The sequence below is a fragment of the Mauremys mutica genome, chromosome 2, assembly GCF_020497125.1.
Source record: "Mauremys mutica isolate MM-2020 ecotype Southern chromosome 2, ASM2049712v1, whole genome shotgun sequence".
Taxonomy (NCBI): domain Eukaryota; kingdom Metazoa; phylum Chordata; order Testudines; family Geoemydidae; genus Mauremys; species Mauremys mutica.
Genome location: NC_059073.1, coordinates 148298231 through 148321938, shown reverse-complemented (window position 1 = coordinate 148321938; position 23708 = coordinate 148298231). Strand labels below are relative to the sequence as shown.

General features: G+C 44.9%; 1 pseudogene; it reads right to left on the bottom strand.

Annotated features, from left to right (window-relative positions):
- Window positions 1-18096: 18096 nt before the first annotated feature.
- LOC123363223 lies at window positions 18097-23420 on the bottom strand (annotated as a pseudogene).
- Window positions 23421-23708: the final 288 nt, after the last annotated feature.

Sequence of the window (23708 nt, the reverse complement as noted above, 5' to 3'; positions counted from 1 at the left end):
TTAACGACATTTCTCGTGATCTCACCCTTTTAATAAATTAATAAAATAAATTGTACTGAATGTCTATAGTGATCATGTCTAGTTTTCATTCACAGAGAAAACATGTACAGAAAAGACAGTAATACAACTGGATCCTCTGAAGCACTATTTTCTGTATTTTTTTTAAAGCATGTTAGCTGCATTTTGTTAAACACAAAGAGAATATCTGTAATTCCAGCATCTGACCGAGGTTGGACCAGACACTGTATTAAGAGCGGATTTTTTTTTAAATGAACACAAAGGATTTCTTCTATGAGCAAAGTAAGAAATAGAGCTAGTCTTACAATGAATCCTTTATACTCTGCATAAGTCTCATTGATTTTTAGTGAGAGTTACTTCACCTATTGAGGAGAGGATGGCCACCTTTGTATGTTCAGCAACAAAGAAGCAGCCTCCATTTCTGTGTTCCTAGTGACAAATGATAGTTGGTTTCTTAGTACAAAAGAAGAGAACTCTTTTAATAGAGGCTGTTTGTACTCAGAATCCTGATGCTGTCAAATTTGATGAGCTAAAATCTACCACCCCCACTTTCTCTATTGCTGGTGTCATTGCAGGCTTGTAGAAAATGAAGCAAAGGATAAAGTGTGAATCTCAGTATACAAAGAAGAGAAAATCAAGGCTTAGTCCTCAAAGATGGACAGCGATTCAGGAGAACATTGCAAATGTTACCATTTTTGGCCCTAAACTATTTAAGACAAATCCTACAGAAATGAGAAATGACCAAGAGGAGATCCTGTATGGTATCAGCATCAATATCCCACAATGTTATAAGCCAGTATGTTCAGGAATTTCTCAAATGTAAAGGATGCAAGTTTCTTCACATTGTCCATAATTTTTCTTAAGAAATAAAAGGTAAAGAAAAGCAATGAAGATACTGTCATATTGTATTACGAGAACAGTGATTTATATGGTCTGGTATGTTGACTCCCAGAATAGCCCAATGCATCAACCCACACATGCGACAACAGGAACAGGCAAACACTGCCATTACAGGTTTCAGAATGGTAGCCGTGTTAGTCTGTATCAGCAAAAAGAACGAGGAGTACTTGTGGCACCTTAGAGACTAACTAATTTATTTGAGCATAAGCTTTCATGGGCTAAAACCCACTTCATCGGGGGCATCCGATGAAGTGGGTTTTAGCCCATGAAAGCTTATGCTCAAATAAGTTAGTTAGTCTCTAAGGTGCCACAAGTACTCCTCGTTCTTCTTACTGCCATTACAATTGTTGGCTATCTATTGAGAATAATGTGCACACACTCACATGGCAGCAGAAGCATGGAAACACTCAATCTCCTATGACACAGCTCTGCTGTGAGGATGTGACCCTAAGAAACCCTCAGTGCCAACTGGCAAAGGGTTCACTATTTTGTAACAGCAACTCTTATCAGGCCTGACAAGCTCACTACATCTACCAAACTGCTTTCATAGTATTTACCCACGAAGGGTCATGTAAGTTATCTAATGGAAATTTACTTCATACTGATCCTCAGTTGATGTATGATGTATGTATGGGTGATATTTTAAAAGTTGTATGTACATATTGAAATATATATTTTAAGCTCTGTCCCCCAGGCAGGGTTGACAAACCGGTTTTTCCTAGACAAAGGAATGTTGATTTATCTGTCTGCCTAGATTAATTAAGCATTGTAAGGCAACACAATGGAAACACCATTTACAGATGTTGACCGACAGTGGGGTGTGATATCAACAGGGGAGAGCACACCAAAGTCTGAACTGTAGGGGGTCATACTGTCTCTGGTAACACAGACAATTAACTCTGGGAAGCATAAGGAGAAGCAAAAGGACATTCTGGTATCTATTTCAATGAGCAACACGCTTGGCAGATGGGGGGGTGGCAGGTGAATGTTTTGGATCTTTGACTGAAAACTAGCAAACTCTGCAGAAAAACTTTAGATGGGAGACTTTTAATGAGAGGATTATAGTCTGTGAAAGTTACATTTTAGTCTAGTAAAAGCATGTTATGCTTTTGCTTTATTTGTAACCTGTTCTTATTACCCTTGTTCACTTTCTCTTAAAATCTTTACTTTCATTAACACAATTTACATTTGTTTTCAGCGTAAGTAGATTACAGTGCTATGTTATATTAGAGCTGATACTCAGTTGAATCAAACAAGCCGATGTGTGTTACTATTCCTTTGTGAGTAGCAAACCTGGTAATTATTGTACTGACAGGGGCTGGACATGACAGGAGGATGCTTCTGAGGTGTTCAAGGACTAGGGATATACCAAGTGTTTACCTGCAAGACAAAGTCAGGGCTGGCAGATCCCAGAGGAGAGTGCTTGAGTGGCTGAAGGGCCGGCAGTGTAAAGGAGCTGACATCAAACTACCACAAGAGACTCACTTTCACTAGCGACAGGAGGATAGCACAGCGACCTACAGTCCTGGTTGACCCAAGAAAGGGTCACAGAACATGAGGGCATATGTGACCTATAATCCGCTATAGGTTCCTTACCAATTAGATGCTAAGAATTACAGGTTGTCCCATCTTAATGACTCTGGTCCATCTCTGAGCTTTTGTGCTTAAAGGATAGTTGGCAGATGGTGTGGAATTGGAAATGTTCCCCTACTCCTGCTGTTCCATGTTGGGGCCGTGCGTCCTATTTCTGTTCTTGGGAGAATTAGGATAGACCACAGAAGCTGATGGTGAATGGCCAGTTGGCACTTCTAGAAAACTAGGGGAGAAACAGCTGAGTCAAGGTTAGAGGCAGTCCCAGGGTTCAGATATAGGAAGGTGATTGAAGGAGGACGGGAGCACTTATTGAGAGGGCAGAGATGTGATGGATGTTTGGAAAACGAACCTTAGTCCATTTTTGCAAATCAGTCATAGATTTCAAGGCCAGAAAAGACCATTACAATCATTGAATCTAACCTCCTTTATAACACAGGCAATGGAATTATCCTTACCTGCCATATATGAGAAGACTCTTAATCCCAGTAGTTTGTAGTTGAACTAGAACATATATTTGAGAGAGACATTCAGCAATCACAGTAAGGCTCCAAGGGATGGAGAATTTACCCCATCCCTTGGTGATGTGTTCTAATGATTGATTTCTGTTTTAATGATTAATTACCTCACTGGTGAGAATTTATCTTTCCACTAGGAATGAATTTTCCAGGCATTTGATCTAGTTATGCCTTTGTGTGCCTTATTAAAAAGTCCTCTAATCCCTGATGTTTTCTCCCTGTGTAAATACTGATAGACCATGATCAAGTCACCTCTTATTCTTTTCTTTGATAAGCTAAATTGCCTTAGGGAACAGTGTATTCATGAATCCGGGCTGGTGTTTGTTTATACACAAATTCTTGAATCCATCTGGATTTCAAGAATTTAATGTAACCCTGATGCATAAGTTTCGTGCTCCTAACAGGATATTCTTGAAAAACCTCCATACTGCTATAATGGCTTTTAATTTTCTCCTTTAGGCAGTTTCTATCTAATTTCTTCATGCTCCTTTTTCATGTTTTATACCATGGAATCATCTCTTCACCACCGAGAGGGTGATGGTGAAACATGAAGACGTGTCATGCTGTAAACCAGTCTCATTGGTTCAAATTCATCTCAGTGTAAACTCTATTGAAGCTGATGAAGTTACGTCATGGTTGCATTGGATTAGACACAAGGTCAAATACATTGGAGAGACAGTTTTCAAATAGCTCATTCTCAGGAAAGTGTTACCCATAACATTTCCATGGCCAATGCTCATTTATATTCTCCCACTTCTCCAGAAAGAAAGGAGGGAGAGGTCTGTCATGAAACTGTCCATGAGAGAGTGCTCCCTTTAGGCTATGAGGAGAGTGGGTGAATGTGAGTCCGATAGCCCCCACACTCAAGTGGGTGCAGTGGGGTGTCTTTCTATTAGGCTGATGCTCAACCCTATGTCCAAGACCTCACAACCATTTTATCTCCTCTCGGGGTCCCAGGTGAGACCACAAAACAGGCTGCGGTCAGCAAATGGGAATTTTTTAAAAAAAAAAAAGTAAAGAAAAATCTGTAAGCAGCTCTCTCCAGGAAATGGGTCTCTCTTACTTCAGAGGAACCCTTCCGAATCCACTGGGGTTCCACTGCAAGTCTCTCTTTTTTCCTCTTCAGGGATTCTGCACCCTCTTTCTGTCCTGAGTGGAGTTCCTTCCTTTTAAATCCCCCTGTAATCCTAGCATATGCGGGTGTGGTGGGGCAGAGCCACGCCAGCCCAAAGTAGTTCATTAACCCCTTCAATAGTAACATGAGGTTCGGTGGCAAAGATATTGTCTTCAGGGTTGGGTGCTACTGTTTCTCATGAAAAGAGAGTCATTCTTCCCAGCCCAGTGAAGCACCTGGAAACTATAATGACAGGTCCCGGTATATTATCTGCTGGTTAGTGTCTTTCATAGTGTGCAGGCACCTGAGCAGAGTGTGATCTGTGACTAAAGGACAGCAGTTGCCCTGTAAATAATACTGTAGGGAGTCCACTGCCCATTTTATCACCAGCTCTTCCTTCTCTATGAAAGAGCATATCTTTTCTCCAGGAAACAGCTTCCAGCCTATATAAAGTACCAAGTGTTCTTCTCTCTCAATCTCCTGTGAAAGGACTGCCTCTAGTCCTCTATCTGAGGCACCAGTTTTCAGGATAAATTGTTTTGAAAGGTCCAGATTAAAAAAGGCAGGCTCTAGACATAAACACTCCATGCAAAGTCTTGAAGGCCTTATCACAGGCCTCTGACCACTGGACCTTCCTAGGACATCTATTCTTCAAGAGGTCAATGAATGGGTCTGCAATGGAGGCAAATCTTGGCATGAATTGCCAACAGAATCCCAACAGACCAAAGAAGCACGTGTTTATTCATCATCAACATTGGCTAGTCTCTCAACACTTGGACCTTGTTGACACTTGGCCTGCAGATGCCCCCCTCCTACAATTGCCGATGTTGCACCATTTGCTGCTGCTGTTGGATGGCCAGCTGCTGCAACAACTGTTGCAGATGTTGCTGCTATTGGGCAGCCTGCTGCTGCTGGTTCTCCGTAACCCACTTTAATAATCAATCCAGATCCATTCTTAAGCAATATCCCTTCCCCTTATACCAGGGATGATCAATATGCCTGATCAATATGACCAATTGTCAACCAAGCTGTCTGTGGTAGGGCCTACATAGGGAGTGCATACATGTGAGTCCAATTACTTCACCCCGCTCCCACCTCAGACAGTGCTGTGGGGTATTTTTCTAGTGGGCCAGCACTTAACCCTCTGGCTGAGACCTCTCAACTGTCTCATCCCCTTTCGTGGTCCCAGGTGAAACACAAAACCGCGTATAGTCAGCAAACCGGGTTAAGCAAAAGAAAGGTAAAGAAAAGCTGGTAAGGAGCTTCTTCCAGGATATTGACCTCTCTTACTTCAGAGGGGCCCTAGGATATCACTGCTATGTTAGAGTTCAATGCAGTTCAAGTACGAGCCTCCGTCCTTTTTGCCTTTCATCTCAAGGGTTCTGCACTCTCATTCTGGATGGCAGGGGCTCTGTCCAGGGCTGGAGAAGCTCAACAGGGTTTCCACATCTGAGTGGCATTCCCTCTTTTTAACTCCTTGTGTAGTCCTGGCATGATTTACAGGTGCATGGGGGGAGGGTTGTTGAGAACACCAGCCCAAAGCAACTTCTTAATCCCTTCCATACTAGTGTGGAGTTTATATACTCCATTACAGGGTCATTGTGACTCCTTTGTGTCAGTTCATAACCCTTTGTGGAGGATGCAACCTACAGGGTGAGAATGGTTCACGTTATATCAGCCACATACCTATTAGCCTGGCATTTGTCCTTTTCTTAAAGCATCGTGGTAAGTTTTGAATTTAGGAATATGCATAACTTTTTAAACAATCTTTAAATTTTTCCATATTTTGCATTTCATGAGTTATCTAATCTGAATGCCTCTGTCTTACATATTGCACAGGAAAGTTACTTTAAGCATTTTACACTTAAAAATCCACCCTACCAATGGGATGTGAATCTTTTTGAATATAGTCCCTAATTGTTTTTTTGTAACAAAAGGCACTTAAATGTATAATTCAAATGCAAGTAGGTGGCTATATTAAGAGAGCAATTCCATCATAATTATTCTATGTAGGAATGTTAATGCTACTATCTTTTAGCATTTCCCAGAATTTTCTCAATTGCTCCATCCATTAACATCTTTCTAAAAGCCATAAATAGTCTTTAAGAAAGCAAAATGCCATCTAGAAGCCTGTAATTGCTATCATAAAAATAAAAACAATCCATACAGCATTATCAGCTAATGTTCTTAAAATCAAAATGTTTGACATCCAAAGTGTACTTCTCAGTGGCAAAACATTCAAGGTGTTCTTTATTAAACAAAGTCTTATTTCTGCTGATGCAGGAAGTGTGTGATTTCAGGAGGGTGATGCTAAGCGAAGGGACATTTGGCATGGTTTTCATAAGACTCTTGAAGAGAGATGTGAGAGGGTGAGCCCTGTGAATGTAAAGTTTTAAAAGCCTTTTATATTTTAGAAAGCCATTAAAACATTTAAATTTTTAAAGGCTTTATAAAACTATATAGAGAGATTTTAAAGAGGCTTGAAGGACCCTGTTTGGAAACATCAAAGCAGATGTCCTGACATTTTCATATGGTGGGGAAGGAACAAAGGCAGGGAAGCACATGTGGTTTGGCCTAACAAGTAAATAGCAGCAAGGAAAGAAGGAGCAAAGGTGTGTTTTCAGTTGTCCATCTGGTTCACGTTGTTACCCATCTTCACATTTATTTTATTGCTAGTTAGAAAGTAGTCAGTGGGGGAGGGGGAATATTTAATTGAACTATATCCTCTGAAAGACAAATGTACCAGCTTTAGTGCTCAGATGCCTCTAATTATCATATTGTAAGTGAATAGGGTGACCAGATAGCAAATGTGAAAAATCGGGACAGGGAGTGGGAGGTAATAGGAGCCTACATAAGAAAAACCCCAAAATCAGGACATCTGGTCACCCAATAAGTGAAAGTGCTGAAAGCTTAACATTTCCATGAAGTATGGCGGGGTTATACAATATAAGTGTTGATAGGTACCTGTAACTTGGACTTGATAGATTGTGACATTAAAAGCAACAGCAGCACACCTCTTGCCTTCAGGCAAGAATTGTATGAGAATTTCAGGCATATTCCAAAGGGTTTTATAAATGTTGCATACAATATGTCACAAGAGGCTCATTCAGTGGCACTTGACAGTTCAAAGTGTTCCTCCAGTTTTATAAATACGAGTGTGCTTCTGAATTTAAGATCCAAATACTTTCTAAACCATTCAGAATTACCAACAAAATTAGGGAGCTATTATCTGAGCTTGTTCCTTTCTCTCCTTTTGCTTTAAGGAGTGCTGTCAAATTAAATTTGCTCTACATTTTAATTTTGACCCTTTTTTTCATAAAAGACAAATAGCTATGTTCCTGTACTTTAAAATAAATCCAAACTCCTCCTGCATGAAGCTGACAGAAAATTGGCTATAGAGAATGTCAATTTTCATTGTCTGTGCAGAGAGAATCTATATAATAATAGGAGATATACCAATCTCCTAGAGCTGGAAGGGACCTTGAAAGGTCATAAAGTCCAGCCCCCTGCCTTCATTAGTAGGACCAATTTTTTTGCCCCAGATCCTTAAGTGGCCCCCTCAAGGATTGAACTCACAACCCTGGGTTTAGTAGGCCAATGCTCAAACCACTGAGCTATTCCTCCCCCCAAATAATCTCTCTACACCCAAATCACAATCAATTTCCTCTCACCATACCTTATTTCTGCTTATTGTCTCACTATCAGTTTGCCCCCGATCAGTTTTTGAGAACTAATGTGTCTCACCCTGTCACAGGGTGGCACTGGCCATTTAAGAAGGAAGAGACCAGTGCACATGTGACTCAGCCGCAGACAGGTTCCCAACCGGGGTTGAAAAAAGGCACCTGGGCCATAGGAATGGGAAGAAACTGAGACAGTGGAGGGTTCAGTCAGGGAAAGCTCAGATGAGCTGACTGGGAGTGAGAGATGGCAGGTGAGAGCTGCCAGAGCCAGGACAGAGTAGATAGTTCCTGTGGGAAGACTGAAGGCAGGAAAGCAGCAAGAGGCATTTCCTGGCTGGCATCAAGCCAGGGCTGAAATCCAAAGAACACCAGAGGGAGCTGACTTTTAGGTGGGAAACCTGGAGTCAAGGGTCAGAGAGGGCTGAAGGCAGGAGAGTAGTGGAGACGTTTACCCTCTTATGTCTCCTGGGTGGAGAAGACTAAGGGCCAGGGTGAGTGAGGAATGTTCCCTTGGTGAAGATAAACTCCCAAAAGAGAAGCAGGAGGTGTAGGTGGTTCCTGCTATGAAGAATGAGGTTGCACTCCAGCTGGAATGGCTGGGGTAGCAGTTCTGGTAAAACGACAGGAGAGGATTGATAAAGAGCATGTACTGTGTGCTATGCTGATGGACTTTAGAAATAAACTGGCCCCAAGGAGGCTATTGTTGAGTCAAGAGAGAACACCATGGAGTCTTTTTGAGGTGCTACCGGGTGAAATGAGGTAGGTGTGCTGCTTCTGCCCTAGCCTGCCACTGGAGGGTATCATAGACTATCAGGGTTGGAAGGGACCTCAGGAGGTATCTAGTCCAACCCCCTGCTCAAAGCAGGACCAATTCCCAACTAAATTGTCACAGCCAGGGCTTTGCCAAGCCTGACTTTAAAAACCTCTAAGGATGGAGATTCCACCACCTCCCTAGGGAACCCATTCCAGTGCTTCACCACTCTGAGTGAAAAAGTTTTTCCTAATATCCAACCTAAACCTCTCCCACTGCAACTTGAGACCATTACTCCTTGTTCTGTCATCAGGTACCACTGAACAGTCTAGATCCATCCTCTTTGGAACCCCCTTTCAGGTAGTTGAAAGCAGCTATCAAATCCCCTCTCATTCTTCTCTTCTGCAGACTAAACAATCCCAGTTCCCTCAGCCTCTCCTCATAAGTCATGTGCTCCAGTCCCCTAATCATTTTTGTTGCCCTCCGCTGGACTCTCCAATTTTTCCACATCCTTCTTGTAGTGTGGGGGCCCAAAACTGGACACAGACTCCAGATGAGGCCTCACCAATGTCAAATAGAGGTGAATGATCACATCCCTCGATCTGCTGGTTATACATTCCAAAATGCCGTTAGCCTTCTTGGCAACAAGGGCACACTCATATCCAGCTTCTCGTCCACTGTAACCCCTAGGTCCTTTCCTGCAGAACTGCTTCCTAGCCGTACTCCAGGAGGGGCCACCTTATAACACACCCAGACAGGTCATAATAAATTAACCCAGATCACGTTCCCCTCACTGTCAAAATGAATTCTCCCTTACCAAAACAGTCAAGTCCACCCTCCACTGAAACTCCATTCTGTTATAGCCTTTGTTATAACCATGGCTGTCTCTAGCTTCCAGGTATTTTCAGGTTCCCATGCCAGTATTCTCTTCCCTTGCACTCCAATACTTCTACATACCAGGATCTTTCCTGAGTACTTCTCCTTCTACCAGCACCCTATCTGGGCTCCTCCTGGTCGTCTCCAACTGCCCATTCAAATGTCTTCTCCAGTATTCCCCTTCCCTGTCTCCCTCATGGCCCAATGGCACCGAGTCCTACAACTACTGTGGTGGCTGCAGGGTGCCACCTGATGGTCGTGATTCATCCACGTCCTAGCCTGGTCAACTCCTAAAACTTACGTTAACCTACATTGCTCAGGACTCTGAAAAATACCACTCCCAGTGCAACATAATCAGGTTGACCTAACCCCCACCGTAGATACTGCTAGTCAATGGAGGAATTATTCTGTTGACCTAGATAGTGTCTTTTGAGGGGGGTGGATTTACTACAGTAATAGAGAAACCCTTTCCATGGCTGTATCAAGTATCTATACAATAGTGCTGCACCACTTGCATTGTAGAAATATCCCTAATTAGATGATGGTGGCTAGTCTGGATCTGTCTCCTTCTGGTGGCCTGGTGCAAGGAGGAGGACACTAGGACAATCCTCAGCAGCCCACCCTGTTGACAGCTGCAGATATACATTTACAAAGAGATAAAAGTGACATGATTCCAGATCTATATTTAACTAGTTATGAAGTGAGATACACTTGAGGCATAAGAATAAATTGTCTCCATAGTCAGAATTCTGAAGTACTGTTAATTAAAAGCAACTTGATACCTTTCAGTGTGAAATTTGTTTTGGGGTTTAGACTCACTAGGGTATGAAGATGAGTAACACTTATGCCTGGAGACCCTTAGAATTTTTAGATAATTAAGGGCTGAATCCTGCATTATGGGGAATGCTGTCTGCGAGGTGTAGAGTGCCCTCAAAAGAGGGTCTCAGCCACTCATAAGTTTGGATCATTTATGAGTGTGTTGTTAGCTTTCCTTTCCCTTCTCTTTAATATTCTTAAATTTTAAATATAGTGATTTTTATCCTGAAGGATCCCAAAGCACTTATGAACTATGTAGCAATTACCAGGTACTTAAAAAAAGTTAATTCAATCTCGATATAATCCTGTTTAAAAGACTTTTTATATTCTAGCTGCCTTGTGGGGCTCGTACAATTACTGCATATTGTATTTAAAAGCCTTGTCCTGAATTCCTTGCACACCTATAACTCCCACTGAAGTCATCAGGAGCTGTGGCATTCACAAGGAATGCAGAATCATAGTTGAGTGTATATTTCCTGCTAGCAGACCTAGCCAGGTAATACCTAGATTTGCCTTGAAAAGTTATTGTAAAGTTCTAAATCTCTCAACAATATTATTACACTAAAGAAGTAAATGTGTAAGACAAACAGTAAAGTACCAGCTCTCTAAATAAACAATCTCACCTGTTGCCCAGGTTATTCCCCAAAAAGACACCTCGCAAGGTAGAGTTAATTTATGGTATGACTTTATTTAATACACTAACGAGGTATAAAGGAGATGAATTAATATAGTATTTTCAGCAAATTATGACTGTAGCCTACAGAGCCTGACCACACCCCTTCTCCCAAGGGTTGATAGACCAGAGATACCCTCTGGCTCATGCAACCTTGTGCATGCAGCTTGTACCAAGCCATGCCGTTTCACATAATGAGTGTTCAAGTTGCCAATGAGAGAAACTAGCGGTGATCTCTGTCAATGAGTTCCTCTGTAGGCTGCACACTGAATCCCACGTTTCTGAGATGTTTCTTTCCACCTATCTTCTCACCAAAGAGCCAAATAAATATACCCCCTGAGAAGACAAAGTCCACCTCAGAAGTTGTGGCATAATGTAGTTGAACCATGTGGAAACCTGAAATGAATTCTGGGTTGATCTGAACAGAGAAGAAAGCATGGTGATAAGTTACTGTAGCAACATCATACACTAAACGCCAATATGATCTCTCAAGGATAAGGACTAAGTCCTTGTCCTATGCTCCTACGGATGTGGGTGGGTGGAATGCAAAGTCTCTCTGCAGCAAGGGGGCAGCCTACATGGCTCTTTGCTCCTCTTCCACCTTAGCCTAAGGCAGGGGATAACTACTTCCCAGCCCATAAGAATCAGAGAGGAAAGCTTAGGCATGCCTGACATGAAGGTGGTATACTATTGGTCAGGAGGGGCAAGGAGGTACCATCCAGGCTACTCACCCCGCCCTCCCAATCAAACCAAGCTCATCCTGTGAATATGCGTAGAGAACAAAGGACGGGAGGGGAGGGACAGGATGGCTGAGCTCATTTTGCAGAATAAATTGCGTGTGGAGATATATAATGCTGGCCAGTCTTAGGGTACAGTTATAGTGCAATCGGCGGTGTGACTGCAGCATATGCAGACATACTCCAAGTAGCTGGAATTTAGCTAGCTCGAATGACAATATTAATGAAGCTGCAGCAGTTCAGGCTGTACAAGCTTGCCTGGAACTCTGGGTATGTACTTGAGTGGCTAGCCCATGCCCCAAATAGAAAATCGCAAGGGAATATTTGACATCACAGAACTCTTTTTTCATTCATTGCTGCAAAAAGCAAGAGAGAGCACCCTCCTCAGCCCTTGTACAATATGTGGATTTGGTTGAATAATTTGGCAAAACACATTACAAAATAAATATTTATTCTGAAATGCCTAAGTGAGAAAGAAAATGCATGACAAATCTACTGTGTTTCTTCATATAATTTCTCTACAATTTGCTAGCTATTATAATGTTTTGAAATATTTAGCATTTTCTCAGCATGAGGACAGTGGCAAGGAAAAAAAATACTTGATCATTGTGAAATCCCAGACAATTTTCATATGAGATGTGATTTCATGTTAATGTAAGAAAATCACTGCAGTTGCTAGAGACAGAGGTTGTAATAACCATTTCAATCACACTGGAAAATAGATCCTGTTAAACTAAGTTGATTTTTTTTTTAAGTTTGGTGATAAAGGAAGTAGTGATTATGTAATATACTTAGACTTCTTTATGGTGTTTCTTTTAACGTCTGTATTTATATAGCTAAATGTAAATGCGTACATCTAGGAACAAAGAATATAGGTCATACTTACACAATGGGGAATTCTATTCTGGGACACAGTGACTCTGAAAAAGAATTGCAGGTCGTGGAAGATAATCAGCTGACAATGACCTCCCAGTGCTACACTGTGGCCAAAAGGACTAATGCTGTCCTGGGATCAATCTTGGTAGAAGTTAGAGAGATTATTTTGCCCCTTTATTTGGCACTTATACAACTGCTGGTGGAATTTTGTGTCCAGTTCTAGTGTCCACAATTCAAGAAGGATGTTGAAAAATTGGAAACGGTTCAAAGAAGAGACACAAGAATGATTAAAGAATTAGAAAACCTGCTTTAATAGTAATAGACTCTAGGAGGTCAATTTATTTAGCTTAACACAGAGGTGGTTAATTTGTGATTTGGTTATAGTCTATAAGTTCCTACATGGGGAATAAATATTTAATGATGAGCTCTTCAGTCTAGCAGATAAAGGTATAACATGATCCAATGGCTGGAAGTTAAAACTAGACAAATTCAGACTGGACATAACGTGTACATTCTTTAAGAAGTGAGGGTAATGACAGAGCAGGATAGTATGTTTTGAATAACGATATTGTCTAATAAATGGCTCATATAAAGAACAAGGAACTTGTTAGTGCAAGCAGCTGGGGGAGTTATCCTGCAGCTCAAGTGTTTGAAAAGTATATTGGAGCTGAAGGACAAGCATTCTGGTCTTAGTTTCCCCCGAATAACTGTTAAAATACTCAATAATCATCTGTCTGCAGCACACAGACTCCCTCAATAGTCTGTTTTAGCTCCAGTGTACATGTGAAGCCTTATGGCAAGGTCATTTCTAAACATAAGGTAGAGAGCATCTAGTATTCTGTTGATGCAGAAATATATCATATGCACTGTGTGTTATTTGTCCCATGGACCCTGAAGGTTTTGTTTTTCTACTCTGGAGAAATGTTTGAACAACAGTATCAGCTGGATGTGCCAGATCCATCTCAGATAGTGATGAGTGCTATGGAGAGGAACTTAATAACTCTATATTCAGAGGAGGGTATGAAGGATATTCAGTAAATAATACAATGGGTCACACATTGTATGATGAGGCTAAAACAAAATATTGAACAGCTACCCACTCAGTGAGCACCATCCATCCTATGGCACTGAATGAGTCTGGGGTCCTATGGGAATAGTAGCATGTGGTTGTGTATTTAAAGATTGTATCATAATGCACACACACAACGGCACCAAATTAGGGTTGCACAAGCAGCCTTAATTATGGCATTTCCTATTTTTTAAAATGCTTTGCCTTTGCAATGTCAGCATTCTATTTGTGTTGGATTTTTCACTGTAATTTAGATCTGCAGTTACACAGCACTGTTATAAAGAAAGCGAACTCATCCTACATACAGTGCTGCCAATATAGCATTGGCCAACTTTGAAACAGGAAGACGTATACATTCCTCTAATATCAATATAACCTGCCTGTTAGAGATTGTCAGATGCTAGCAAAACAGTGTATGAACATTCATCTGAATTCTGAATGGCTGCTCAGTTCAGCCATGTTCATGCCTCCTTTCACCCTCTCCCCTTCCCCAGTGAACATTTGAACAAAGAGGATTTTATTCAAACACTTGGGGAATGGCTATTGCTCATTCAAACACATGTATTAAGATAAAAACTGAAGGCATATGTAAATGAATAAGAACACTTCTGTTATTTATTCGTGGTTAATCTTTGTTCTCTATTCATTTCTCTGGGTTAAAAAAAAGTTTGTCATCCAATCAGGAAGGAGAAACAAAGCTAGGCGACTTAGGTGATTGTTCATATATATTGAAAAATTTAAAAGCAAATTTCAAAATAAATCATGTGACTTAAATAAAGAATACTCACAGTAAAAGGATTGTGATTATCTACGGGATGAAAATTGTTCATCCAAACTATTGGTTGTGAACTTCACCATCATACACACAGGCCTACTAGATAGACTAGTGAGAATGGCACTCAGGAGTTCTGGGTTCCATTCCTGGCTCTGCTTCTAGCCAGCATGGTGACCACTTCACCTCCCTATACCTCAGTTTCCCTATTTATATAGTGATATAATGATACTTTATAAAGCATTTTGAGATTTAGTGTTGAAAAGCACTTTATAAAAGCGCTGCGGTCATGGTATTATTGCTCAGGCCTTGTGTCAGCCTTTTGCATGATGCTAAATGTAATCCTCCATGAATACTTAGAAATAACAAATACATTTGCAGTAGTCAAGATTCAGTCAAGAATGACAAGCATGGGTACATTGGATGACTAAATTATTTGCAACAAATCATTTGACTATCTCACCTGTCTCACTTGTATAATGCTATAAGGATTGGTGACATTTTATTCTATTTTTAACTTTAGCTTTAAATACCACACACGTTGGAACTAGGAGGCTGAAAACCTCCCTATTTTTGAATAAAGGATCAATGGTTAAGAGAAAATAAATAAATCTCTATTGGTTCTAGGGTGGGCACACCAATTTAAATAATGAAATGAAATGGTGTGAAAAGTTGTGTTCAGATCCTAGACAAAGGATGGCCTAGTGGGTAGGGCACTGGCCTAGGAGCTGGGGAACTCTTATTCACCATAGATTCTTATTCAAGTCTCTTATTCACCATAGATTTCCTGTATTATCTTGGAAAAGTCACTTCACCTCTCTGTTACTCAGTTTCCCATCTGCCCAATAGGGGTAATAATTCTTTCCTACCATGCGCTGAAGATCATGAGGGGCTCAAATGCTACATTAATGGAGGTCCACATAAGCAACTCACACAGAGTTTGCTGAATGTGAGAGAACGTGCTGTAAGTGCTCATAGTGACAGCAAGGTCCACCCAAAGGACAGACTGCCATAACCGAATTATTGCTATAATGTATTATTACTGTTTAAATCAGATCTGGAATACTATTGGCCACATGGTCAGCATTCATTTGATCACTGGGTATGCTTCTGGATTTGCCAATCCTTGTCAGTCCATGTTTACAAAGATGGATTATATGGAGAAACCCGAAATAACAAAGTACATCCATTTATTTCTCATGTTAGCGGATTCTTCCTCAATGAAACAAATCCTTAAGAAAAGAAGTAGATAGATACTTTTTGTCTTATGTACCAATGGTAATCTCTAGCGTCATTCTAGTACCACCCAATGTGCAAAATAGATTTGTTAAAGCATTGTTTTTTTATTAGGCAGTGTATAAAGCAAACACAGATGCTCATTTGTTCATCATTTTTTGGATTAGAGAGTCATTTTCCTTACATCTTGTGCAATTTTTGTGTTTAAAATAACCCCCCACCAACACACATACACTACATGCATTTTCTAGATTATGCGTATGGAATGTAGCTCACATCATTGTTTTCTTAATAACATATTTTTGATGGCTGCTTTTTAGCAAACTAAATGATTTGTTCAGTTGAATGACAGTGTGACAACAACAAACTTCTGCCAATTTAGTGGCTTGAGATATAACTGGAGAGTATTTAAGAATCACAGTAACCATCAAAATTGTTTACAGAATATAACAGAAATGTGTGTTGAGAATTCAATCTTGTGTCTTGTCAGCCTTCTAAAAATCTCTTTATTTAAAATTGTCTGTTATATATGTACGCAGAGTGAGGATGAGCTCTACCCTGACATCTGGTGGTGAAATATGGCAAGTGTGGAAAAGCACTTCAGGGCCTGATCTTGTTTGCATAGGCACACCCACCCCACCTAGCATGAACCCATGGCAGCCCAAAATGGTCACTTTGACAGCTGTGGGATCCCCAATTTCTCTGTTGTTGGGGCAGGAGGGCTATTGGGGGGAGGGATAGTTCAGTAGTTTGAGCATTGGCCTGCTAAATCCAGGGCTGTGAGTTCAATCCCTAAAGGGGAAAAATCAGTACTTGGTCCTGCTAGTGAAGGCAGGGGGCAGGACTCAATCACCTTTCAAGGTCCCTTCCAATTCTAGGAGCTAGGTATATCTCCAATTATTAAAGTGTTGTTACCCTGACTATGTGAATGAAGGACTATGAAACTGTAAGTAGCACTCACTAGACAAGGGACAGGGGTTCCAAAACCCAGTGAGTTGAGAGAGGTTGGGGACTGGTGTGTGTACCTGATGGTATGTTCCCCCTGCCCTCCTTTCTTGAGGGCCTGGAAACCAATTGCACTGTCTCCTCTCTCCACTGTCGAATAGCAGAGTTAATTTTGATTCCATTAGGAGTCTAGCTAGAGGCTGCTGAGCTGAATTCACTTTGGGCCAATGGTGCACCAGCACTGGGGCTCCCCTACTACAAGCTGAAATCACTAAAAGAGCTAAAATTACTGAGCTGAGATCACTGAGTGCTGTGTTAACTAGGGGGGGAGCCTGAAGATCTATTGCTAACCAGCTGGCAGAGCGGAGCAGTTTGCAGGACAGCTGGAGTGGCCCACAGAACAGCGAGCGGAGCAGTTTGCGGGGATGACTGGAGCAGCTCATGGGACGGCTGGAGGAGTGGAGTGGCTGGTGGAGCGGAGCTGTTTGTGGTGAAGGCTGCTGCAGAACTCCATGGAGAGGCGGGGCAGTTGGCCTTAGACCATGTAAGGTGCTCCTTAACACCCCATGTGCCCCCCTCCCATTTCCACCCAGGCTGGGGGGGCGGGGTATAAAACTCTGCAGATGAACTTTTGAACTCTGGTGCGGCACTGACCAGGGACAAAGACTTTTGGGTTGTTGGACTTTGGGATGATTGGACTTAAGACCCTGAGGGGAAAAGGACATTGCCAAAACTTATCTGGAGGTGGGTCTTTTGCTCATGGTTTGTGTTATGAATCCTGTTTGTGGTGTTTCCCCAACATGATGCCGCACTGTTTCCCTCCTTTATTAAAAGGATTTTGCTACACTCAGACTCCGTGCTTGCGAGAGGGGAAGTATTGCCTCCTAGAGACACCCGGGGGAGTGGGGTGGTAGGTAATTGTCCCAGGTCACTGGGTGGGGGCTCAAGCCGGTTTTGCATTGCGTTATTGAAACGGAACCCCTGGATACTGAACCCAGCCCTTGTTGCTGCCTATATATAGGTAACCCTTCAGAGGGACAGAAGGGTTACCTATATATATGCTGGTTTATAGTTCTCTGTCATGGTGTTATAGCGTAACATGGGTATAAAAGTAGCATATTAGGACTATACCAATGTGTAGTTCTCCTTATCTATAAAGTAAAACAACATAATTCATTAAAACAACTAACAGCATAACACCATATGTGTGCTTACCGAGTTAAATCATGATTAACATTAGAGAGAACAGTTTAACACAAACACCTCTGTAAAATTGCTTCTAGTGGGCAGGTTTACAGCTAGTCCAGAAAATGTGTCCCTGTTGTGTAGTATTTATGCATGCTAGGCAACAAATGCTCAGCAAACCCAAAGCAATCCACGGGGTGAGCGCTGGAAAATCTATTCCATTCCCACATCTGCAAAAGCCCTTGCAGTGGTAGGCTGCAAGATACTTGACCTGAAAATCCCATCATTCTGATTTCCATCTTGCTACCCCCTTCCTCACCTCGCTCCCACACACAGCAGCTCACTGCTTGAGGAGTGCTAGAGGTTACAGGCCAAATCCCCCAGTCCAACAGCTATGCTTGGGGCAAGACCAGGGCAAAGGTGGCTTAAAGCCACCTTTATGGGTCTCTCGCTCCTGGGGCTGATTTGCATTGGCTTGTACCTCCAACACAAGACTCAACAAACCTTCAGTAGTGGTCAAAGGCATCAAGGGCCCATACTGTCAGCCAGGAATTGCTAGGACAGGCCACAGGGATAATCAGGCCATGCTCTCTTGTCCCCTGGCCACCCCCCATGTAGCAGAAGCCCTTCTGCAGATGCTTTGTGCTGCTCTGGCACTAAGGTCAGTTTACCTGGCCTCTTAGGGTCTGTCTACACTGCAGTGGAGAGGTGTGACCGCAGCATGTATAGACATACCTGAGCTAGCTTTCATCATTCTAGCTAGCTCTCGTAACAGCAGCAGCAAAGCTATGACAGCACAGGGAGCTGTTGCCTGTGGATGTATCCAGGGTCCTGGATGGGTGGGATTAGCCCATGCAGCTGCCTGTTGAGGGAAAAAGAAAAGCAAGAAGGTAATCAGACAGCCGTGATTTTAAGGTCAAATATCTTGTGCCTGGACAAGGCTTGAAGTGAATGTGTTATCCCGACATGACTGAGCAGCTGGGAATCCCAGCCTCCCAGCATTCATTTCTGACCCTGATGGCATGCGTAATATTGTTGCTTAACTTTCTCACCGGCCTTTGGTCGAGCTGTGCTTTTGCAGGGACACTAATTCAGGACTGAACACAGCAAGTTCCAGACTTAGGACCATTTTCAATTCCTGCCTTAATCCCTTCCTGACATGCTACTAATTATTGGCAGGGCTCAGCTGGGTGTCTGAGGGCTGCAGTGGATTGGAAGCTGTAGTGGAAGAGCTCACCTGCGCAGATGGTGCCAAGTAGTTGTCCTGCAGGTTCACCTTGACCCTGAACAGGGGGTTAGGCATGGTCTTGCCATCTCCACTGATGGCCTTGGAGAGTTCCAGTAGGGACCACTTGACACTGAGCCTGAAGGCCTCGTCCATCATTCTATTCATCTTGATGGTGTAGGCCATCCACCACAGCTGCACCTGAGGGGAGAAACAAGCAATCTGAGAAAGGCAGTGTAGACAAGGAGGAGCCACCAGAGCAAGGGGCAGCCAGGGTAGAAGACAGTCAATGCTGCAGAACTGTGCTCCTGGCTCTGGCCACTGGCCCTTCTGGCTGCGAAAGTGACCTTCTCTATGTGACCCAAGTAGCTCCTCGGTCTGTCCACCTCGGAGAGGTGGGAACTGCTCCCATCCATCTCAGTAGGGGTTAGCACCGAAGACTAGTGCTAAGTTTATTGACACCAGAGTTAACTATTTCACTATTATTCACTAACTATTTCACTGCCACTCATTTGGGTAAAAGCAACCAGGGAATGTCCTATTCTGTTGTCGGAAGTAGTGCCACATGCAGGGGCACTGAGGCAGGGTAAAATGGAGCAGCTAGATGCTGGCACGATTTGCTGGGGCCAACTCAACCTCCTCCTCTCTAATCTAATGTCTCCTCATGCCATGCCCAGAGGGGCCCTATGTCCACAATTTGCTGCAGAAAGAAACTGAGGGTCATAGAATTTAAGCCATAAGGGCCTCCTGTATATCACAGACCATTACATTTCACCCAGCACCCTTATACTGAGTTAGACTAAAGTACCTCAGTCTTCGTAAGACTAAACCACTGGGTACTACAGGGAGAAAATGGGCAAGACTGACAAGCCAGCCATGTCCAAAGTCGCTGCGATGACAGGGAACTGACTAGGTGAGGCATGCCCAGATGATTTCAGAAGGCAATCCGTGCCCCATCCTGCAGAGGATCCTAAAAACGCCAAGGTCCTTCACAATCTGACCTACAGGAAAAATTCCTTCCTGACCTCAAATCTGGTGATTGGTTGGGCACTGATCATGTGAGTTAGACCCACTGGCCAGGCAGCCAGAGAGAGGATTCTCTGGACCACCTCAGAGCACTGGCCTACCCCGTCAGGTGTCCCATCTTTGGCTGTGACCAAGCTCTGATGCTTCAGAGGAAGGCAGAAAAAAAACCAGAATATCTCTATAACCTGGGCCCTGACCGTTCAGTGCTGCTGGAAAGGTGGTGATGCTGGAGGGAGGCAAGTGAATGGAGTCGGGTAGGTAGGTGGGTGGGCAGAGACAGCTGTTGGAGAAGAGGGGAAGTTGCAGATGGCAGAAAAAGGTCTCTGCCATAGTGCAGATCTAAAGTACGTACAGGTCCTTACACAGAGACCTCCTGACAGAATCAAAACGAAGCACTGCATGCTGGGACCTTCACCCAGAGGCAGACAGAGCATTGCCTGCTGGGAGCTGCCTGGCCTGTGCCTGGCCTTACCTCGGCACTACCATGTTTGAAGACTTCATAGGTTTGCTGCATGATGTTGGTGATCTCCTCGCGGATACCCATCAGCGTTTGCTGCACCCAGGCACGTTGCTCCTTCTGGTCCTCCTCAAACTCCAAGTCGTTGTAGACCCGCTTGCCAGTGATCCGCACCAGCAGCGCCTCGCTGATCTGCTGGGCACTGCGAGCGATGGTCAGGGTGGCTGCCTTGTATTCGTTCACAATGGTCTGTACCTGAGGGCCAGTGGCAGCAAGGCAGGCTCAGGGCAGGGAGCACTCTGATCAGGCATCTTAGGGCCCCAGGGTTTGACGGAGGTGAAACTGACCAGCTACAGCGCCACCTGGGTGAGGCAGACATGAGGCTGAGGAGTAGGAGGCTCTACCTTTGCTCTCCACTTGGATCCTGGGGGCAGAGAGGGTTCCATGTGTCTACTTCTTCCTCACTCCCTACCAGGGGAGTGTCGTCTGGATCCCCTGGATCCCCTGATGCTCGCTTAGCGTATGGGGCTCTCCAGGCCTTGTACTCCCCGGCGCATACTTCAGGAGGTGAGAGCCGCTTTTCCACCCGCTCCTTGGGCCTACCTCCACCGGGTCCTGCACGAGGACATGCCCCGCCCACTCTCCACCCCAGGCCCTCTGGACCTTTTCATCGGGGCCCTGCCCCATGGACCCAACCAGCCCCCCTCCGCCCCCTGCCCCTTCTCCGTCAGCTGGCTGCATGATCTGCAGCCGGTCTGCTTCCAAACCGCACCAAGGAAACACATATACACGCTCGTGCTCCACCCCCTTCACTTCCTCACCCTCGTGTCCCGCCCCGACACAAAGTGGCGGGACCTCTTGCCACCTCTAGAGGGTGAGAAGCCAGCCCATACTCCACCCTGGTCCTGAGGCCCGCCGGGGCTATCAGCTGGAGGCTCTTTCATGGGGCCATGAGCACAGGAGTGTATTTGGCGTGGTTTACCCCTGTCCCAGACACCTGCCCTTTCTATGGTGTGAGGGAGACCCTGGCACTCGTTTACTTGGAGTGCACCAGGTTGCATCCCCTATGCCAGCTCCTCACGAATATTCTGTTATGCTTCTGGCTGCACTTTTCCCCTCACCTCCTTTTCTATGCCCTCCCTATCCGTGGCCCCACAAAGTCATGAGACCTCCTGGTCAACCTCCTCCTGGGCCTGGCTAAAATGGCCATCTATAAAACCAGGGAGAGGAGGTTGGCCGATGGAGACTCCTGTGACTGTGGGGCCTGTTTCCGATCCTCTGTCCATTCACGTATCCGGGCAGAGTTCCTCTGGGGGCGTCCACTGGCTCCCTTGACGCCTTCGAGGAGCAGTGGGCGCTGTCCGGGGTTCTCTGCTCGGTGTCCCCGTCAGGCTCCCTTCTTTTGACCCTCTGACCGCACTCCTGCCCCTGTTATTTCATTAGTTGTCCCCCGAAATCAGTTGGTTTTCAGGTCCTGTAGATCCTCCCCTTAGGCGGGGGGGGATCCTTTAGCAGTGGGCGGGTTTCCGCCCGCCCACTTCCCGGAACCCAGTAGGTACAGGCTGCTTCTGTGACTGCTCCCAGCATCGACCTGCTTACTCGGATGTTTTTCTGGCCCCTCTGGATCTGGCACGGCTCTGTTCCCCAGCTCGGCCCCACTCTGTCTGACCCAGGCAATTCCAGCTCACATGGAGGACGGGACTGCCCCCGCCCCCGGTCTCCTGACTCCCTGATTAGCCTGCCCGCCCTGTCAATCAGGCTGACCTGGAGCATTGGCCTCACCCCATTGTTCCTGGGGACTGTCAGTCTCAGGGTCCTGATTTCCCATTGACCCCTCCCTTTCTTTTAGTACTGGGAGCTAGCCAACCCCTCCCCCCACCCCATGTTTTAGTAAGGGGCCAACAGTCCCCTGACATAGAGGTGAAGGGCTTCATAGCCCACTTCTCAATCCCAGCGCCAGCTAGTCCCTCAATTTGGGAGTGGCTTGGAACTGATGCCCTGATCTAAACCAAATGTGAAAACCCCAATTTTGAATTTTTAAAGACACCTCTCATTTGGAAAAGAGAGTCGACCCTCTGCCACGAGGCCTCTCACCAAAAACATTGAAATTCTGCACAGAGTGGGGGGCTAGCTGGAGCTGTGGGGACAAGAGGCCTGGCACAGGGAGGGCTGGCCAGCACGGAGGGGCAAAGGGCCTGGCTGAGGCAGGGCTAGCCGGAGTGGAGTGAACAGACCACTAACCCTCACCCTGAGGTCACTCCTGTATCCAGAATGACTCTGCTCCCCTCCCCAAGCCTCTGTGAGGTCACCGCCTCACCCCTGTATCCTGAGTAACCAAACTGCAATTTGAGTGAAATCTGATTTTCCCCCAAATCAGTTGGGTCCTGCTCACTGATGCCTAGAACAACAGGTATGTGACAGGCTCTGTGTCCCACTCCCAATCATCTGCTGAACAGCACGGCCAACGCCATACAGAGCTTAGGCCCTGCCTAGGAAAGCTAAGAGGGATCCGACCTGGAGGCTGCTGAGAGCCAGCAATGGAAGGGCAGGGATGGCAAACCTGTTATAGGCCTGGGCAACCAGGAGCAGATTCTCATGGAGGTTTCGCAGATCCTCCTTCCTGTCGTAAACTTCCAGTCTCAAAGAGCAGCCTCTCCCAGTAATGGATTTCCACAAACAATTTCAGCAAGTCCCTGCAAAAGGAAGCACAGGAAAGCCAGCTGTTGTGAAAGGCCTGTCTCACCCAGCACAGCCTGCTTCCACCACGGAGGCTGCCCTGCCCAGAAGAGAGTGGCAGGCTGGTCCCACTTACTTGTCAAAATTAATGTCCAACATGCCACTCTTCTCAGTGCTGAGGCTCGGGGGGAGGCGGGGCGGGAAGGGGCAGGCGTTTCAGGCTGTCTTTGTCCAGGGTGTGCATCCATTCCTGGAAAGGCTTTCTCTTAATCTCATCCATGGCCTGGCGGTCCCAATCAGTAGCGGATTTACCATGGCGCCAGGTCCACGCTCCAAAGGGGTTCCAGCCTGGCCCGCTCTTCTCTGTGCCCCCCCAGCCCTGCTCTCTCCTGCAGGGGCAAAAGCTTAGTGCTGCTGGCTCTTGGGGCTCCTGCTGCAGCAGGGCAGGCTCCGCCGGCAGCCAAGCTCCTCCCCTGCTTCTTTCCCCCGCTCCTCCCCCTCTCCCTGCAGCTGAACAGCTGTTTGCCGGCACGAGGGAGGGGGAGGAGTGGAGCCACAGTTCACTCGC